The sequence below is a fragment of the Anguilla rostrata genome, chromosome 1, assembly GCF_018555375.3.
Source record: "Anguilla rostrata isolate EN2019 chromosome 1, ASM1855537v3, whole genome shotgun sequence".
Classification (NCBI taxonomy): domain Eukaryota; kingdom Metazoa; phylum Chordata; class Actinopteri; order Anguilliformes; family Anguillidae; genus Anguilla; species Anguilla rostrata.
The window spans coordinates 16,353,115-16,374,854 of NC_057933.1; the positions used below are offsets into that span (position 1 = coordinate 16,353,115).

The 21,740-nt window shown below is 41.7% G+C and overlaps 2 long non-coding RNA genes across 4 annotated transcripts in view; one reads left to right on the forward strand and one right to left on the reverse strand.

Annotated features, from left to right (window-relative positions):
- The window catches only part of LOC135249932 (uncharacterized), a 57,836-nt gene extending 51,024 nt beyond the window's left edge, over positions 1–6,812 (forward strand). For both annotated transcript variants that reach the window (XR_010328832.1, XR_010328834.1), the window contains one exon: positions 6,658–6,812. This is a non-coding gene — a long non-coding RNA (uncharacterized LOC135249932). The remainder of the gene's footprint in view (positions 1–6,657) is intronic.
- The window catches only part of LOC135249926 (uncharacterized), a 193,420-nt gene that overhangs the window by 4,724 nt on the left and 166,956 nt on the right, over positions 1–21,740 (reverse strand). The gene's annotated exons all lie outside the window — the stretch shown is intronic.

Below are 21,740 nucleotides of genomic sequence, written 5' to 3' on the forward strand. Positions count from 1 at the left end.
GAGGCCACCTGTTGCATGGCTGTAGCATGAACTAAGAGCTGCTGCAGTGACCAAATGGGGCATGTGAATCGGGAGCCAGCAGCCATAGCACTCTGTGACTGTCTTATCTTTGTTATTATTGTTGAAATAAGAAAGGGTACGGTACATGGGAAAGCAGCAGGGAATACCGGAGTTCCTGAGTGAGGCCTCTCTACTAAAGCATGTGATTAGAAATGTGGCTGATATTCTGAAGAGACTTCCCAACGCACTGGGAAAATGTAACTCAACAGAACTCGCCCATCCACCTTTTTATAAAATAGAATATGACAGCACATCACATAGTTATTTTCATTACAATGCATGCCATCATCAATGCTATTTTCCTTTTCTGACATGTTCCTCAGTATGTGTAATGGACATCCTCATCAGAGTGTTCCTCAGTCTTCTCTCACTAATCAGTAACATGGCGTCATTTCTTAATTTGTACTAATAATTTAAATATAACCATTACAGAGATATCTAATCTAATCAAAATGAGTGATTTGAGTGATTTTGCACATGTGAGTATGCATATAGAGTGGTAAGAGTGAAATAATTTAAAGGCCCTTCCAACAAATGCCAAGATCAAATACAAAGATTTGTTTTACATATAGTTTCCTACCTTTTTTCCAATCCTATTATTTTTTCCTTTTGCTCCCTTATTAGAGTAAGCCTAGGTCTACAATGTGCAATATTAATGTGCCTATGGTGTTAATGTATCCATTGTGTTGTATGAAAGGCAGTGCCCATGTGTAATGGTCTTAATGAGCTTGCTGTGTAAGGCATATCTTTCTGTATTAAATAATTAAATTATGCAGAAAAGGATATTGTTTAAATAGCTGTTGATTTACAAATAAAATATGACTAAAATGTGATTTTTCTTATTTGATTAACTCATTAGGATTGCAGATTAAGTTCTCTTTCACGTGAACTGACGACACCTAAAGTCAGAGTCACCTCTGAGACGGCCTATCAGGTGACAGAGGACTGTTTGTATTGTGCTAGATAATCAGCATGTTCCTGAATCATTTTGCAACCCATCATTTCAAATTTCAGTCGTTCTGACTTTGATACATTCCACCGCAGAGAAGCGCAACATGTGATTTGAATACACTTGATCATGAAAAACTGCATGTGAGAGGCATTTTTGTTTGTACTTTCACCTTGATTCCTGGAATGAAGTGTTTACCATTTTATCAAAGGACCGAGGAATCGCTTTGTCCAGGAAGCATGCAAAGACAACCAAACGCAGGCATTATTTTCAATTGCAAATGGCCGCTACTTTTTTCTATGTCGACTATAGCATCGTAGAAGACAGTACCGTAATTTTCAGATGTTACATTGTCATACATTTATTCATGACAATGTTATTTTGTTATTTTGAATATGTTTGTTTGATAAAATGTGGAGCAAAAACATGCAAAGCCATTGGTAACAGTCTACTCAGCAGTCTACTCAGTCTACTGGTTGAGAAGCTTTTGAAGTTTTTCAACCTTAATGAGGTGAAGCAGCAGGCATGATCTACTGTGAGAGGAACAGGAAATACAACCCTCTACCTAGCACCATGAATTATGCAACAAAGATGCCTTCATGTTCGCACTTCCAACACCGCAATTTGTTCTACCCTTTCACTTTGGGACTGCCAATCAGCAAAGGTGCTTGTAAAAAGTGGTGTTCTCTTGTTTACACTTACTTATTTTCCCTACATTCAACTTCACCTGAGCAGGGTGTTCCAGATGTGCTGTGTCTCTCCAAAAATATATCAGTTGTCTCTCACTCTCGTAAGGTTCGTAAATCTGAGAGGATTTGCGTGGCAAGTAGCTTTGTTAAAAAAGTCTGTAATCTTTAAAACAACACAAACAATGTGCAATGACAACCCCAGTCAATATCTGAATGGTACCATTGTTTCATTTTTTTCTCCAAAGAGCGATTCATTACATTCAGCAAGTTCATTACCTCCCAACTTGTTGAACTGCATTTAAAAAGCAGTGTCTAATTTATTTGTAGTGAACATACATGTTGTATAAGCAGCAATTTTATTTACATTTTTGTACTAAGCCAGAGGAAAGCAAGTATGATGACATTAAGAAATAGTTTGAAATGATGTATGGCTTATAATGAATCATATGTCGCTTGTGGTATTTTCCCTTTTCTTTTACATAGCTAAGAGGTGGCTCTTCATTTGAGGGATAAAAACTGCGAATGTAAAAAAAGGGATCTTAATTTTGACTGACTTCCTCCCTGGGCTGTTTTGAACTCTGGTAGTACATCACAACCGTAAGTGGTGCCTATTGTTGATGGGGACTTTCTCGCAGACACACAGCCGGGTAAATCAGGTCTTTGATCACCGTTAAATACAGGCCAGATTGTGGCCTTTGGACAGTTATTTCGCTTCACCGACACACTTTTCCGTGTCTCCTGAGTTCTTCATGGCTCTGGGCAGAGATGGTCCTTAAACTGAAAGACAGGTTCAAGTTCTGACACTGGTCCCCACGGGTCTAATCTAAGATCAGCGCGGCCATGGGACGGAAGAGTAATGGCCACCGCCTGGGCTCCGTGCCCTCCTATTGGTCATCCAATTGTGTTTTATCGTGTCGCTGTCTACTGAAAGTAACACAAAAATACAGGATCGCAGAATTTCTATGGTGATCAAACCAGCCAATCAACGCCTGCCATCAATGGTTGGTGTCCACTCCATTCTGTGCCTGGCAGAAATATCTATAAAATATGCATCTGTGGACAAAGTGTTCTAATGCAGAAGATGAAATGGACCTAACTACACATAAATCAGAAAAATCAGAAAAGATTCACTACAGCAGTAGCTGTTGTAAGGAATTCACTTGCTTGTGGAAACAGTAGAAGCAGCAATGAATGAATGACAGAGATTTCTGGAATGCACCTTCCTCTACACTGTAGTATCAAATGAAATGATCAGTTCTGTCTTTTCATGAAAGAGGCTTACGGTACATGGGAAAACACAAGCATCCATGGAAAGACATAAATAGCTAACATTTTCCCCTTGCAATACAACACCTCAAAAGGAATGAGGGGGTGAAATCTGACACAGATGGTTTTGTGTACAGAAAATGGAAACATGCTCTTACCCTCTCATAATATCACAAGGAGTGTAAAAATAGAAAGTAAAATCATGTACCAAAAAGAAACGAATGACCTTTGAACTGGAATAAACGTGTAATGACTTTACACTGAGTGCACTCCGTGTTCACGTCTCTCCAACCGCATGAACATATACCGTAAATCAGCCTCAGATCTTCACCGTGGAGGTGGTCATCTGTTTATAATGCCTCATCGCTTCAGCATGAACCCCTGCCCGGTTACACTATGTAAAACACTGTTGGAAATTAAAAACGCTCATCAGAGCTTTAGTAACCAGGCAGTAAAAAGGGCCGTGAGTGATTGCGGGCTCTAATCCCAGTTAATTCCTCAGATTAAAGGAGGGAGGACAGCCTCAATGCCGCCGGCCCGGCCCAGTCAGGTGTGAAATTGAGAGCGGGACAGGCAGTCACTTCCACACACGATGTGACATTTCAGATAGGCCATTCTGCATGTATAATGTATGAATAAATACGAACATTACACTTTTTATAATTCACAGCTCGGTGGCACGTTTTATGGCTACATTGATTATGTGGGGGAAAACAAAGAGACAGAGAAAAATCGCGCGGGGATATCCGAAACACATCAGTCATGCTATTTTGGTGCCGGCAATTTACACGAGTCCGAGTTGCAGGCCTTTATATGCAGATTCTGGATATTTTTGAATGATTCTTTTTCCGCTTATTTTCGCATTTGACGTGCCGAAAAATTCTGGAGATTTCAACCGTAGAACTGCGCAACGGACCAGCAATGTTTGTCATCTTCTTGAATATTTAGTTTCACGCAGTTGCTCAAACACAGAGTTCTGGTGACATGGTGCATTATCTCCTTTAAGCACAATTAATCAAGGACGCATCAGTAGGGTCCAACTCGAACTTCAGCTGATGCAGAGTCAAGGCAAAGGCAGAATCAGTTCCACCCACCTGCATGCCATTATAATCAATACCTTAGAGAGCTCGTTCTACTGTGGCTTCAGGAGGATCAGGGAGAGGAGCTGTTTTCTTAATGACCCCGAGAGAGCACCGGGTTTGTGTCTCTGCCTCGTTAACTCAAGAGTTAGCCACTTGTCCTGATTGGTGGCATGGTGCACTCCCTGTGAGGTTCCTCTCCCTAATCGGGCCTTGTCCCTCACTCTCTAATGAACCCGACCCACTCTCTTTTGTGAGGAAGATTGCCGTGGAGATCCGCACGTCCCAAACAATAATTTACCTGTCGGTCTTCCTGAGTTGCACACAACCGAAGATTCACTTCCGCAGTAATTATCCGACATGTGCATTGCGACTCGACCCCATCAGAAGGATGGAAACCAGCGAGCCTCTGACCTCCCGTATGTATACGGCTAATGATCTGCATCGCTGGCTTGTTCCTGCTGGGAAGAGAGCCAGGTCTGAGGTTTGAGAAGCAGGGAGATAATGTGGAATCACCGTGACAGTCAAGTACATCACGGATGGAATATGTAAGGCTTTCCTGTCAGTGTGGGTAGAGGGAGAGGGAAAGAAAACCTACATCATGCATGCACATCACATCTAATTATCACAACTTCCCATACACGTTTTTGTTCACTGACAAAATCCATTTGGCAAATATGATGAATGCGTGCTTGAGTTGTATAAATCCAGCCACAATAAGCCTTGTTATTTCAAATAACAATATAAACCTCCTTGTCATTTGAAAATCACCAGAGAAAAATGCCTCAATTATCCAGATATAAGAAAGTGACATGATCACTTATGTGCCCTTTCTGAATGGCAGTGGTGAACGGTAAATCAAGTAGAAAAGTAAATGCAGTTCTGAGGCTCTGAGCATCATTTCTCAGCTTCAGAAACCAATAGAGACGAGCGCTATTCATTGACAGAATGGACAGCTCAAAAACAAAAACCAGATCCCACATCCCACTGCCTCTCAGAGAGGATACCCTTCCCCCACTGTTGCGAGGCTGTTTGTTTATATCCTATAGGGGCCCTGCTGAAAATAATGAATTATTGAGTAGACTTTTCACGGGCTGGAGGTCAAGAACAAAAAGAGAAATCCATGATTAAAAATGTATGTTTCATGAATTCTCTGGCGTTTCACTGTGGATTCTGGGATAGATATTGGGACAGATTGGTCTAGCTCGTTTCCCAGTTTGGCAAAAACCAAGTAACCAAATAAACTGAATTAAACCCATGCAATTATTCTCATTTTAGTAGCGTATGAGCAAAGTGATTCCCAATCACAACCTGGTGCATGTGACAAACAAAACAATGACAAATATGAATCATACACCACGCGTCACATTAACGGTCCTACTAAAAGCATGGATATGGAACAACTATTATTATTACACCCTCCATTAGAAAATCATAATTAATTTTTTAAGGAGCTTTAAAGATTTATATTTCCCCAATCGAGAAAAAAAAATGTATCTTTGATAAGCAAGGCCTCCTCGTGGGGAACAGAAGTCTGATATAGGGTAATTACGCGGCCTGTAAAAAAATCATTAGCTGGCAGTTTTAAGCATGTGGCCAGCACTTTCAATTAGCTGTCCTCGCTGTAAAAAGACATCAGCCTTGTTTTATGGCCTAATTGAGATTTAATTTTAACATTTTTATTTATATTTTCGGTGGCCATTCATTCCACTATACTAAGCAGAGTCATTATCCAAGCTTGGTCTGCCTCAACTTACCATGAAGATTTACATCTTATTGGAAGCTCCACACTTTCTATTAGAGAAGGAAAAGAGCACCTTCTGAATATAAGGTGCGTACAGTATATGAAGCTGCAGTTGGTCATAATTGGTTATAACAAAAGTGTATGGAAAAATGCATGCAGGCAGGCATGCATGTGCGCGCGAGTGCACACACACACACACACAGAAACCAAGACAAACCCACATAAACACACACACACCCACACACACACCTACACACACACACAAACACACACAGAAACCAGTACAAACCCACATAAACACACACACCCACACACACACACACACCAGTGAATTTTTTCATAATTCCAGGGCTAATTCTACACAGAGCCACAGGTGAAGAGATGTGAGCTGTGACCTGCCCAGCCAGTCAGGCTCCAGCCTACCAGTGGTAAGACAGGAAACATCCATACGTAACTCTCATGCCACAGCTTTTGCAGAAAATGTGATTTATAGATATTACCACGCCCTCATCTTTTTCATTAGCTGCAGTACACCACATCGCTCATTAGGGAGGTGCTCAAGTGCAATGAGATGAGACTTGCATGGGCACACTGTGGCAGACACCCACCACATAAGAGCTGATTACTTCCTGATTATTTTGATGAATGCTAATGGCCTGACAGGAAATTGTCCAATGGCAGCAGCAGGAGCAGGAGTGGAAAAGATGCTTATAGTTTTTCTTTTTTTTTTTGTGAAACATTTCACTCAGCACTGACCCTGAGGAAACATAACTGTCTGTCACACCCTTTCTCTCTCTCTCTCTCTCTCTCTCTCTCGCTGTCTCTCTCTCTCTCCCTCCCTCCCTCCTCTCTCTTTCTCTCTCTGGACAGATGGAAGCCAGTAAAGACTATAGACTTGAGTCCAAGCTCACCAGACCTCTCTTTGTTCCTCTTTGGCTGACCAGTTCTATATGAACACGACTACTTAACATACACTGTATGTTGATATAGTGATGCTAATAATAATAGAAAATCAGACTTTATAATGTTTCATGCCTGCCGTGTGTTCATTTCATGTGCCAAATATGAAAAAAGCTCCAAATACTGCACCTGCAAATCACATGATTTTGATTTTGAAATGACAACCTGGATGTAGTTTTTATATTGTTGCACCTCATGCAAACTCAAATAACCGATTGTGAAAAAAACTAGGAATAGGAGGTACTATTCCTGAAACTGAAAAATACTGGGGAATCACAACAATCCTAGCTCGGCTGTCATCTCACGCTCCGACGCGCTGCGGTGCCAAGACATCCGCCGGGAAGGACGGAAGAACCAGGCCAGTGAGGTTTTGGAGGGAAACTGGAGCGACCCCCGTCAGGTGAGGGAGTCTCCCTGCGCAGGCCGGTGAACGCAGGAGCCGCTGCTCTCCGCGCTCCGCGGCTGAACCGCTGTTCAGAGATGCGCAGAGCGCTCAGTTTAGCAGGGAGCAGCGGGGCTGGGCCAAAGCCAATGACCGCACGTGATGGATACAAACACTCAGGCCACAACGAGGAGGGAGCGGACCGCAGCCAAGGCGGGATCCAGCCGGAGAATAACGCCGCATCACTCTCGGAGCCACGTCTCTCTGATGCGGCGGCATTATGCCGTACTGTGTAATAGGCTTAGTCCAGGCGGCAGCAATAACGCTGTCACTTTACTGCTGTGTACTGCAAGGAAAGAGACTGACATAATAGAACTAAAGAGGGATGTAGGCATTCTCGCCTGCCTGTTTCCAGCAAGGATTTAAAGTATGTTCAGTACCGGGGAGTGGCTTGGTTCAAAATGAAATGAAAAAACCATGCTGCAGCAACCTGAAGGCAAATTAATGATGAATCCTATTCATAAAGCACCTGGAAACCTTAGCAGGTTTGAAATGGGAGTTTATTAAAAAACAAGCGAGCAAATGATTATGCTTGTTTATATAGGTATAACATGTGTATGCATGTCTTACATCCATATAAAATCTTCATTGCGTAACGTTCCCCCTTACGAATGTTTTGATATTTAAATTGACATTTTTATTGTCAAATTTCACAATTCTCCAAGAATATTATACATTTGAAAACAGGTTGCTTTGAAATACTGTTACCGTATAATGAAAGACATTTTCCTGAATATGAAAATGATTTCTGGCAGGTTGGTGCAGTATGTCTAAATTATCCCTGATAATGAAGTATCTGCTATAATAGGTGCTTCCCTTTCCACAGACATGTTGCAGTTTGGGGCGTATTTAATGAACAGGAGGTGCGCTCATGCTTGCCAAGGAAAAATAGACTTGGACCACTACTTCTCTTGGTGCCTCAAGTGATCTCAAAATATGGCTCACACAGTCCAGGGTGGTTTACTGTTACTTCCTCTGTTTTAATAGAAATGTTGAAATGGTTGAAAGAAAGATATATTTCTTTTTTTAAGGTCAGAAGGAAAGCACAGGGTTGTGTGAAGGAGACTGCAGAGACCAAGCGGACAGTTACAGATGACTGATGGGGCCTCAGGTTCCACTCTGAATAATGGCAGTACATGCAAATAGGGCAGTGTGAAATATCATCTATCAGTGCGAGCAAATCTAAGGCGATAAAGTTAAGGCTTACCAGAGGCGTAGAGGCTTTCTTAATGGCCTTGCGGCTGCCGCACAGAGAACAGCTGTCGGGCGCTGTGTGCAAAATATGATCACATTTCACACTTAAGTCAAACCGAACCTTACTATAGAATTACCCCTGCCAATCCCGGCAAGCACTCCCCTGCTAAGCGGGCCGCTAAATTGTCATAATAGAGGAAATCATAACAGTGCTCTGAGGGTGAGCTGTCATTGAAACGCACGTCAGTCTGGAGTAAGTGATCACCTCTCTCAGCGGACGCACTAATCACACAGCTGAAGCTCCCAGCAGACATGACAGAACGATATGGTCGGCCCCGCGTCAAAACAGTGTCCCACTGCTAACGCGGACAGCTATCGCAGGAACTGCCACAGTGGAAGCCGGGAATCTCTTTTTTCAATTGATAGCGTTTCAAATGCATCATTCAAAATGTCCTCTACCGGGAGGATGCAAAATCATTCCCGGCAAATGTGCTGACACAAGGTGAGATGTATCCATTTTAAATGCAGGTTTTATAATATGGACATGGCTTTTATAATGCGGACATGGCTAATCATCAAGCTGAGTAAAAGGACTCGAATATCACTTAGGATTATCTGCTTCTAGTCGATGTGGGGAACAATTCTGCAAAATTTCACTAGGGGGAGACAGCCTTCTTACTTCCAGAGGAGAGAGATCTGTTCTCGACAGGGAGTCCACTTAGGAGGTGCTAAAATAAAAGGTACATTTCCCTATTTCTCCACCATGACCTATAGCATTTGAATGTTAATCTTGAAGGAATGGTAGTTTGTCAATGCACAGACCATAGCCTCTTAATCTATAGAATTAATCATTTGTGGCAATTAAATACAAACATGCCGTGAAGTGAATACAGATTTTTCTAAGCAGGCAAGGTGAATGATTACAGTGCAGATGGATACTGACAGACAGAGGGTCCAAAATGACAGCTGAAGCTATCTTTTGATAATTAATTTTAGGGCCAGGATTAGAACAGTAAACTAAAATGATTTTCCCCCGTGTGCTTGTCTGTGTCTCGGAATGCTGCCCTCAGGATCTAATATTCAGTGTATACACACCTCACTGTGGCATGGGAAAACTGTGCAGCTTTATTACTTTTGGCTTAACGAGGCCCAAAAGCAGGCCCCAGCGATTCCAAAGGAATGCCAAACAACAATATGACTCCGGTATACAGGAGTACAACTGGGTAAATTGATTTGGCATGCTGGACGCCTACGCTTCTGGTGGAAAATAATGTATATGGAAAAAGTAGCAGATGTCAGAGGCAGTTTTTTTGGAATATCTGAGATTCAATTTCAGAGATATGAAAACAATTTCAAGGGACCAGACCCGGGATATACAGAACAGAGATTACAGTTTCTGAAAACCGATGATGGGGAGGTGAAAGCACTGCGAGTATTTTTACTGTCTGCATTCATATAGTTATTTCACAAGAAGGGAATTTCACTTCCATGGTATTGTCACTTTTTGGTCAGAAGCGTACACTGATAATAATTTTGATTAAAAGGGCAGAAGGGAACTCTGGTCGACTTGCTATGCCCGGTAAGGTTTCTGAATTCAACCGGGCGAGGATGAATATGAAAAGAAGATTCTCATGCTTAACAAAAGCCATGTTCATAGTCAAAGCAGAGTATCACAAAATTTCCTTCACATTCAAGGATAATCACTGTTTTTTCCCACACGCATTGGTTCCTATATTTCAAAATATTTTAAATTGCTGTCACATTGACAATGCCATTTATGAGCCACAGTGGTCTTAATATTCTGTTGATTAGAGATGCTTTTTTGCATTGGATATGATTCAAAAAATAAAAATTCCAGTTGGATATTAAACGTTAATTTTTACATTTTCAGTATAAGTTCTGTAATAATATAATTTTGCAAAAAAATGTACGCTCTCTTAGAATACTCCCATTGGTTTATTTAACTAACAGCATCACTCCCAGTTGGCTTGTTGATCTCTTTCTATTAATTGATGGGGCCTATTGGTTAACTGACACTCTCTTCCCATTAGCCAAACAAATGACCAAGCCCTAGTCTCTGTATTGTTCTAAGCACTATGCTAGCTGAGACTTGAATGCTGCTGTTGGTGACATTTTTTTAAATGATGCTTTTCCATTTGGTGTTGTGCCATTTGGAGCTGTTGGTAGCATCAAGAGGTTACATCACCACTATGCCTCGTGCATTGATGGGTGAAGCACTGCGGCTGAAGCTTACTCAATACCCCAATACACTCATTCACCACCCAGCATCAATTCTACATGGTATAGGCCACGCGGTGTGCTACAGACCAGCTATGACAGGTCTCAAATTGATAGCCACAGGTTACATGTTGGCACCAGGTGGGTAGCCAGAGGGTGCTCGTGCCACGGTAACCCAAGGAACTCTGGCTGACTTGCCGTAAGTTCTCCCCATCTGGAAGGTTCTAAGCCAACTGTGCTCCATTGCTGTAGGCTCCCCTTCGTGGTCTAGGCGATAGAGCTCTTATTAATAATAGCCTGCTGTTGTGGCAAGTGGCTTTAACCACGGGGCCACTTAGGAGCCCGTGACATTTTAAACTAAGGGAGCTCGACTAGGGCCGATCTGTTTCAGGATTTAATGCCAGCTTTTGCTTTTAGTTAGTTAATTAGCCCTTTTTTTCTTTCTTTTTTTGTTGTTGATAAAGTCGTGAGCTATAGCTACAGAGAGCACACTTCATTACTGTGGAATTACTGTGGTCTGATATAGAAGTAAAAACCATAAAAGTGAACCATGAAAATGAAGCCAGAGTAGTCGGTTGGAATAAAAGCCAGCAAACACACCGGATGGGGGCTATACACTCCTGTTTTAAATTAAAACATCAAAATCACAAATAAATTCCTCATGGTGAAACTGTTCATGTATATTTTCGAAATAATCAACATTCATTGTCACCCAAAGGGGATTAGGCACAGAGGTTCAAAGAACACATTTTAAGAAAAGCAGACACAACAACACACTTAAAAAGTAACTCTGATAATAAAAAATTATAGTAGACTGGATCTGAAAATATATCAAACAGTATTTACTTCACATATATTTTTTGAACCAAAATATCTTTTATATTCATATGCTTTGAATCAACACCAACTGTGAAAATGCTAATAATAATAAACAATAATTGCATATTTTATTTTTGCAACATCAAACAACATCAAACCTGTTTCAGTGCAATACAGTCATTAACATTATACTTTCCTAAGTGTTGGATTTGTTTTTTAACATCAGTAGAGGAGATGAAAGCACAGCAACATCTACAGTAGGTTCACCAAGCCTGCACATAAATTATTCAACAATTAGGTGATAATGACTAATTAGGACGATTCTGATATGCACCAAGCACCAAATATAGTGGCAGAGCGTAAATGTTGCAGGCAAGGTCACAAGACATTTAGACAAGTCAAATCTACTGGAGGGATTTAAACACAATGCAACAAAACAGGTTGTTATGAATGATGAGTAACCAATTAACAGCTAGTCTTACACTCTGTTCTGAATGCATCGATTTCCGTCTTTTTGCAGTGGAATCTAGAGCAGCGTAAGTGAACAGGTCTTTATACTTTTTCCATTCTAAACCCATCTCTGATTTCCTTCCTTGGACACCCATATAAAATGACACATAATTGCCTGCTGGTCTGCAGTCTGGTTGCTCTGCTCATTTTTCTCATGGATTTGGAGATGTGACAAGTATAATTGTGGCGTGACGGTGTAACACTGTTTTGCATTCTCTCGTCACAGGAGGCAGGAGTAAAAACAGTTTCTTGTTAGAGGACTATGTGCCATGCATTTAAAATGCCCTCTTATTGCCCAATAATCTGCTATAACCATTGAGTTCTGCAAAAGTCTCTGTGGCTTCTCTGCTATCATTAAGATTGTACTGAAGCCACAGAGCACGTATCTACTCATGGTTAGTGTAAAGCCAGAAGCCGAAGTCACACTCAAGCAATAGAAACAGCGATACAAAGATAATAAAAATAATTCCTCAAACCCAAATATAAAAACAGGATATATATATATATAATCATGTTAACTTTAAAAATATCCTTGAACGATTACAAGACCTCTCATCTGAATCACTTGCAGAGCGTTTGTCTACGCACTATCATGATGATGAAATTAGACTAATAAATTAGTGCTATTTTAAAAAATAATGCTGGATGATTGACGGATGAATTGAAGAAAGCAACGTTGATTGACGTTACACTGTGAGTTAATGATGGATGGTTATAACTGCTGCGACTGCAAAACAGCAAATACTCCACTTTATTAGCGGTAATGCTTTAATCACACATTTACTCCTGTCGCAAGGTATAACCCTGCACATGTTGTGCTATAGATGAACATACACATGCCAAAAAATATATTGATCTTTTTGCATAATTTACTCGATCAGTTATGATTGTTATTTTAAAGATGAAACATATTCAGGAGTCTTAGGCATTTAGATTTTTCACAGTTTTGTGCTGTGAGTATTACCAGTTAACGTCTAACAGCTCATGCTGGCAGTGTTTAGCACATTGGTACTACAAGAGTCCAGTGGCGGCAGGACCATTCTCCATGTCTTTTGCCTTCTCTCAGCAGCCAATGCTCACCTTGACTGCCTCACCTTGACTAGACCACTGCAGTGCTGATTTGATAAATACCGCCAGAATGACAGCTGTACCAAAGACAGGCTGCTGGCTAACTGGGTACCGTTTGGAGGACCCAGCCTGCCCAAAGTTTATTTGCACTGAAGTATCCACCTAATTTATGTTTTAAACAGGGATTCGTGTTTCACGTGATTCACCCCTCCATCAGAAAGCAAAAGCAAGGTTTTGAAACAGGAAGGCAAAATTTAAATATATCTCGAAGACCACAGGAGGGTAACAATATAAACTTGATCTTGCTGCCATTTGTATAACTATTTGTCAGTGGTGCTGAATGAAAGACTTTCGATATGGTGAAGAGACTTCTTGATTATATTTTTATTTTTTCTCTCATTTTTCTCTCTTTTTCCTCCATATCTTTTGCCACTCAAAGTGTCTTTCACTTTAAAGTTTGAACCTAATGTCTGAGGCCTTAAGTCAAGAGGAAAGGGAAACAAAAATCATGTACCGTAAGCTTTTAAAACTATTTTAAACAGCCTTACTCTAAGGGGTGGACACAGACATTTGCAAGGGAAACTAATGTTACTCATTAACTTGCTGGCTACTTCAGGAACAAAAGTGGGGAAAATGTAGTGCTTAAACTTGAATAAAAGGCACAAGACTTCAAAGAGAAGAGTAGTAGAGTTAAAGATTTGTGACTTGAGAGACGGATCGCATAAGCGAAAATGTACTTGGCTGCACTTCGCGAATCCAGCCGTAAAGGTAATGCAGTTTTCGCAATAATGGCCTTCTTGTTGCTTTTAATGAGAGGAGCCTTTTATGATAAAAAAAGAAGAAGTTGTCTTCAACAAAGAGTAAGCACTCCATGCATCTCCCTCCTTTTTTTATCTTGGATTAACGGAGGTGCCTTTTTATGAATGCCATCTTCTGAGCGATAAGTGCTGTATTTGGTCGCCTTTTTAACTTACTGCTGGAGTACTGGGAGGGGGCGTGGTCACTGATAAATTGGATCAATTAGATGACTGAGAGGTAAAAAAAATATTCTGAGCTCATTCATTCATTGGCCATCAGAGAGGAGAAAAAAAGGGGAGAATGGCACATTTCCATATCTGCATACGCACCAGACCCACTCTGGCGTCTGATAAACACATGTGAATGGCATGAGCAAATAGCAGAGAGCAAAGCTAGAATACTGTGACAGAATGATATGAAGTTGTGGCAGAACCCCCTTTTAACTCTCTGTCGCTATCTTGCAGTTTTGTGGCCCACTGTGAAGACGATGAGTTCAGCCAATGGAATTCCTGATGTGAATACAAATAGAATTTACATTTTGCACATGGGCTTTTCGGAAATGGGAGATGCTTTGTTGTCCTGCTGTCAGTTGTTTCATCCTTGAACTTGATTGCGCGAGTTCATGTTGACAGAATCTACTGAGTCCTTGGACTGTGGGGCAAGAGCAATCCAGCACAGTGCAGCTCAGCGATGTCACTGGAGGAATCCATCACGAATAAGCAAAACAGGGATGCAAAAAAAATGACCACCTCTTCTCTATTTCTAACAAATAAGAGTCCTGAATGACCTATATTCCCAAAACATTCATATCCCAGAGTTCGACTGTAAAAACCTTATTAAGGTCAGCAAGTAGAGAGCTGACAATTCAGTATTCACATATAAACAATGCACCTGCACCAATGTCGCAGTAAGCAAATGAGTTTGACCTCTGAGTACATAGAAGCTTTACCCAAGCCTTTCAACATGGCAATAGTCTCCTTCCTATCTCAAAATGCAGCCAATACTGTCAGAGGGGTAGTGGACTGTTACATGACTGTATAGAAAACCTGGAAGTCACCAGACACTGGTAGGCTGCAGAATGGCCAGTCACCTTGACAGTATCAGAGTGTCTCTGCTGTTCAACTAGACTTTACAATTTAATATCGACTATCCAAGTAAAAATGTATCTGTTGAACCAGCAGACCGTACACTCACTTTACATATTTTGTAAAGACAATACCCATGACCCTTCTTCCCTCCAACATAATTACCAACTGCCCTACTTTCCTGATATATTCTGCCCTGTTCCACCTTCAAATCTAATATCTACTCTCGCTCCTTTTAATAAACTATTAATACCCTCCAAAGAAGTCTCTGTTTTATTATTTCACCCCTACGTACCATGGCTATTGAGTAACCTTGAATGTGCACAGGTATGGTGCCATGCAGTATCCTCCAAATATGCCCTTGCATGGAATAGTAAAAAGGCTAAGGCACCTTGCACATCTTGTAAAATAAGTAAAGATGGGGACCGCTTCCACCATCCTCCCATAATTCCCCATCTTTTTTCACATTTCACTCTTCTTACTGCAGCCCTCACCATGACAGATGCAGCAATGACGTGCCAATTTAATTAAGAGAACAATGAGGGCAGGATGGGGTCCTTGCAGGGAGGAGTGTGGCGGTTAGTTTCCCCAGCCCGCATGCTATTCGGATGAAAGATGCAAGCTGTGCTGGGGTCATGTCATGCTGGTGCCCCTCTCCGATATCTCCCACACAAGGCCGATATCTGCGCAGCCAAGCCCAATACTTCACACTGTGGTCCCTGTCTGTGGTAAAAGGACACGGCCTGGATATCACTGCAGGTTTATGATGGGAGATCCTTTGTTCTTCAGTGAGTGTTGGTATAAATTCAGTTTGGTGTATTGGAACCAATGAAATACTCCAATACTCAAAAAACGCAAACCCCGCCTTCTGGTCATATTGGCAGGCTCAATTACACCAGGAAAGATCAATAGAGCACAGAAAAGTATTTGAATCCAAACCAAATACATATTTGACCCATGTCTGTTCAGAGTAAGGTGAGCATACTGTTTTCTGACCATTGCATGCTGGTGTACTCCTTGCACTGGGGTAACATTTGTCTGTTTGGGATATTACTGCAATTACTCCCCCGAAGAGACTAAGAGTTTATTCACTTCAACAAAACTGTGTAACACAGAGAAAGATTTATGACTTACGTATGTCAGAGAGACCACCATATTAGTTCTAAGAAGAAAACTCACACCAGCTGGCCTGAAACAGAAGTAGTTATATTCAAGTACAGGAGCATAGCCCAGAATGGAAATTTCATTCTATATTAATCTGGACATTTCTCTTGTAGTTAATTTTATGTGAAGCTTGGAGGTTTTTTTCCACTCAACCAAGTGGAAACATTTTCACAGAGGGTGCCAATAAAATAACGTCATATATTATAAAACAATCGCAAATAAACCACCACAAAGAGAGTTCTCAAACCAGGTTTACAGTATCATCTCACAACATGTCCATTATATAGTTTAATTAAATACCAGAACATGTGCGCCGGTGTTTTACAACCGTACCTCTATAAAATAACAAATGTCATTTCCAGAAATCTGTCAGGCTCCCTGCCAAAGAAAGGGCCTGATAATGGCCTTATGTGACAAACCACTTCAGAGCATCTCTGATTGATGTGTTTACATCACTTTTCTCAGTGTACAACTGTTAACTTCAATTAAATATGTCAAAAACCATTTCTCATTCCTCTCTCATTTAGTTTCCCTCTGGAGCTTGTTTCAGATGTAGTGCAATATTTGGTCAGATAAAGCAGCTGATGCACATGCTTACAGTATGCACAGTGGCTTTTCTAAGGCCAGCTGAGCAAATATAAGCAAATCAATGCTGTTTGAACTATTGTTCACCACAGAAACAAGCAGGAAGGCATGGAGAAAAAGTATAAATTCTCATAAATATTCTCCCTCTAAAATATTCCCTCTACCCTGTTCACTTAATTATTATATGCAGTCGATGCTGAGAAACCCAGCACAATATCCTTGTTAAATATATTATTTATTTCAAGGCATCAGACATATTCTATTTGATTAGCAGAGAACATTTTGTAGACCCCTGTATCCACTACAGTAAAAACAGCAACTGAGATATACTGGAATATCTGTTAACCAAGAGACAAAGCAACCTACACCAGTGTACACCAATAGGATTTCAGTTCTTATCAGGCAGTGAGGGGAAATAAGGTGATATAAGCGATATAGATCCAGGATCTAGTCTGGGTTTAAGGAGTATTATGCAGTGTAGATTACACAGAAAAAGAAAAATGGGAACCTTACAGATAAACTTCAAAGGATATTAGGCTTTTTGTTCTCAGTTTCCTGCAGCTATTGTGTCCACTGTAATGCCCTATTGAACAGTATGGAAAAATCTATAGCATTTGCTCGTCGGAGAAAGTGCTGCTTACTTTTTTCCAGACAGGCAGATCTGAGTCAGCTCAAACCTATAACCCCGCTTTATCTTCAGTTTCTGAGCTCAGGCAGCAGACATATTATTCAGTGTTGAAAAGGGAGGAGATTCCACCTTAACTTTCAGGAATGAAAATGGACTGGAAGAAGCACAATGAACCCAGTGACAGTAAAAAGGGAATGATGAATTAAAATCACCTGCTAATATTCACTAAGCTTAAAAGGCTAGGAGATTCATACAGACATGCACTGTATCTGACTGTGTGATTGACACGAAAGTGATGACCTGAAAATAGTTGAAGCCTTATTGCTGCTTAAAGACATCTTCTCTGCTGCAGAAATGTATCAAAGGGGTGGAGCACAAGTATGAGGAGGTTGATCTTTCACAACTTGCTGGTGAAATGTCAGTATACTAAGAGAAACACTCAGGCTTGTTTAGTCAGCCAATTAGATTGCCCAGATATCCCAGAGGATAAGCCAAACCTAAATCACAAGTAAACTATTTTAATGGCACAGACACCCCCCTGGATTCATTCCAGGCTCCAAAACATGTTTTTTCTCCCATTGTTAACACGGGAGATTACTGTGTGGTCTAGCTGCAAAGCAGAGACACAAAACAGAGTGACGGCAAAACTTTCAAAAAAGTTTCCAAAGAGGGGCCCGAGGTAATAATAGACGATTTAAATGTGTTTCTGTTTCCAAAAGTGTGTCATTTATTTCCTCTGACAGTGCAATTTAGGAAGAATAGTCAGCAATAAATGATGGATTTGTTTCCGAAGGTGCATTTATCTTTTCTTGGTGGCTGGCAGTGCGATTCAAAAGGAATGGCCAGCAAGCAAATGATGGCTTTTGTCTCTCTCATAGACCCGTCACTCACACAGGGGATAATTCTCACCTGCTTTCACCATTTTCCAGTCCATGTTCCCTTTAAAAAGCCACAGAAAACAAGGGGGTGAGTATGAACAGCAAAACACATCTATTTTAAAGAGTAGATATCTTTGCCTCCTTTCAGAAAACTTTATTTAAAGCAGTTAAGATAGCAAACTTTCTCAGCTCATTTATGCCTTCGGGAGAAAGACTGTTATAGACTATCAATAGACTAAAAAAATGAAATATCAAAGAGTATCAGCTATACACTAATGCATAATTAACCCACTGTATGATGAAACTGACTGTATTAACCCCCATGGTGAAACAAAAACAGTTTACTGTACAACATTTGGATAATTAATTGAAGACAAGCAAACTCAGCTACAGTAAGTCTGGCACAAAACTAGACAAACTCCTATTTCTAATTGAGGAAGCACCATTTTCCAGTCAATTTTTAATGAAATGAAAACAGGACTAATACGAAAAAATGAAAGTTTTGCATTATTAATGACTTTTTCGTTCATCATGACATAATTTATTTCCAGACTTTGAAGCGCACGGTAACGTGACATTTTATGCCCGTCCCTGGCTGTGCTGCTCAGACAGCGGAACACCTTGCCAAGGGCTTCTTAATTCCACCGAAACTGCGGCACCTGCAACAGAGTCACTGTCCTTTATCTCTGCTGGCCAGACGCGGATTCCAAAACCAACTTGTAATCCTCTTAATTTAAAAACAAACATCCAAACAACCCGGCTCAAACATTAAAAGCAAGATAAACCACGCTGGTAAACGTCCCATTAAATTATTTTCCTCGTACAGTGCGCATTGGCATCGTCGTCGCGGTCTTCCCTCTTATCGGCCTCGCGTTCTCGCGGCTCAGATCAAACGCCCTTGCGTCGGCACAGCCCTGGAGAACGTCTTCCACAGAGGTGCCGGCCCGGACTCCACGAGTCCTCTCATTTTATGTGGAATAATTTGATTATTTTTTTCGGGATTGGAGCTTAATGGCATTGTTTTCCGCCAGCATCTCTCTCTCGCGCTCACGGGAGACGCTGAGGTGGAGTCTGGATAACGACCTTGACTGTCTTCTGCCTGAGCTGCTTTGAGTGTCAGTGTTTGGCACCGCGCTTCATTATGACTAATTAATGCAGCTTGGTCTGAGGGGAGCGCTCCTTCCTTCATCGCTGGCCAAACAGCGCCTGAGTCACTGATCGCTTTGTGCCTGCCGCACATCGTTGGCTTCCGGCAGGTTCTGCGTACGATTTGGCTTCCTGTTTTCCAGAGGCTCTTAGCAGGTTACGTTGATTTGACATTTGTCACTGTCACTTTTATTCTCTCTCCACCCTCTTTGATCATGTTTGGACTGAAAACCCAAACCATTCAAATGCGCGAGATGACTGTTTCCTTGGAACCTAAGCAAAGGAATCCCCCAGAGATCTTTCCTACACAGGCTGGGGCATCAGAGAGATTAACAATTAGCTACTGTAAAAAAAACACCACAAGCGGGGAAAATAAACAGTTGGCAGGCACTCATTCCTTTAATCACCTCAGACAGATGTGTTTAGGGAAACTTTAAGCGTACAGCCGATCTTTATATCCTTTTGTTTGCTTCCCCGAAGAGCAATCACGTCAAATTCACTTCCGAATGATTCAAAATGCACCTTTGGCTCTGGGTCTAGGACTACCGGTGACTTTCCTGGACTGTGGCTTTGCCCAGGCTGGCCAAAGCTCCTCTGTCAACAGCAGTTGAGAGAATCTGCTTCCCCTTTGCTTCTGTCCAACAGCGAACCAGCTGTCAGGAAAGGTCTGTCCAGCCCTTATCACTCACAGTATTGCGCATCGGGAATCGCCGTTTGCCGCTTATCTGTCCAATGTTTGTAAATATGACGCATGCAGCTCCCTCCTCCTTAATCCGCAATGTGAATACACAAGGATCCAACAAAGCGTCACTCTGTGTGCGTGCGCACGCGTGCGTCTGCATTTCCCTTACCGCCATAATCGCACATAAGGCACAGTGCGCCCGAAGATGAAACATGTTTTCCATATCACCGATACAGACACGTAGATGAAAGCACCACTGAGATGCAATCTCTCAGAGTAGGGGAAAGAGAGGAGGGAACAGAACGGGTGGGGTGGGGGGCTTGGGAGAGCAGGGGGGCATTCGCATAAATATTCAACAGAGATGCACACAGGTGAAAGGGCGCCAGCACACAGCTGCTTGAATAAACACCATTTCAACTACTGTCGGCGGAAGCTAATCATCCAAGTGAGTCGAGGCTTCCTGAACCAAATGGTTGAAAAAAAAAAAAAAACGATTTTCTGCCTGGGTGATAACAGCCTCTAGATTCAGACCTCGAAGACTGAATGCGATCTTTTTCTTTGTTTTTGATAGGGACTCATGTCCAAAGTAAAGTGCAAAATGTGTGAACTGAGTATAGCGTCTAATCGGTCTCTACTCCGGTGACACCAGTGACTGCTGCTGCAGCGAGAAGCCACGCAAACAGGGACCCCCGTCTGGTTTCCTGCTTTGTAGTGACCGTGTACCCCCATTGTTGGTTTGTCACGGTGAGCATAAGCCCCAGCACGTCTCCTCACTGGCTGACCGGCAAAGAGGGCTGGGGGCGCCGATAACCCACGGGGGGTCCCACAAAGCCCTTCTGCGCGGAAGGTCCGCACCTCTAACACGCCCGAATGGCTGCCCGAGCACAAAGAGGCGTGGAGGGGGTGCGGTTTCAGCCTTCAGCCAGATTCAGAAAACACTGTCATCATATCAGAAATGCCCCTCATCTACCCCCTGTCACAGATTCTATTTTAGGACATGTTCCACTGTGGAGAAATGATCAGCTTTTAACCGGAGCACTGAGCCCTGACTTCAGCGACCTGCCTGTTGGTTGGTTGCGCACGTGCATCTCATCTTCACTGCATCTCATCTTTATGCTGCTACTGTGTCAGCTGAGGTTACTCTCATTGGTTAGAGGCAGTTTTGCTCTTAATAAATGAGGTTTTATTGACTACAACACCAACCAAAAGTAATAATAGAACAATGATAATCCAATGACTCACTATTTCAGGTGAAGACATCATTGCTTGTTGCTATGTATTTAGCATAAAATAAAAAAAATAAAAACATGAGTTCTTTCTTCTGTTACATTGAATTGCAGCCGCAGTCTCTGGTGATGTGGTCTAAATTCCATTGGTTGTGCCGCTATCCTGTGTTTTTCCTTTCTGAAAGCACAATGAACAGCGCAGGAGTGTCAGATCGCAGGCATGGCATTTCTCCCTTTGTGCATAGGTGCTGCATCAAAGAAAGAACTGAGGGGCAAAAGTTGAAATTTTTTTACAAGCTCTTGCCTAAAGAGATCATGTGTGACAGCAATAGCCCAATAAACTTTAGACTGATAAAATCAGAGAGATTTAGGTGGCCCTAATTGTCCCAATATACCACCCACATGTGAACATTTATCCCACAATAATTTGAACTTCAAAAAGGAAGCATTACCTTTATATTCCTCAAACCCGCTTAGGAACATTGTTTCACTATTTTAAAAAATCAGTCTGATTCCAGTTTTCTTGGGAA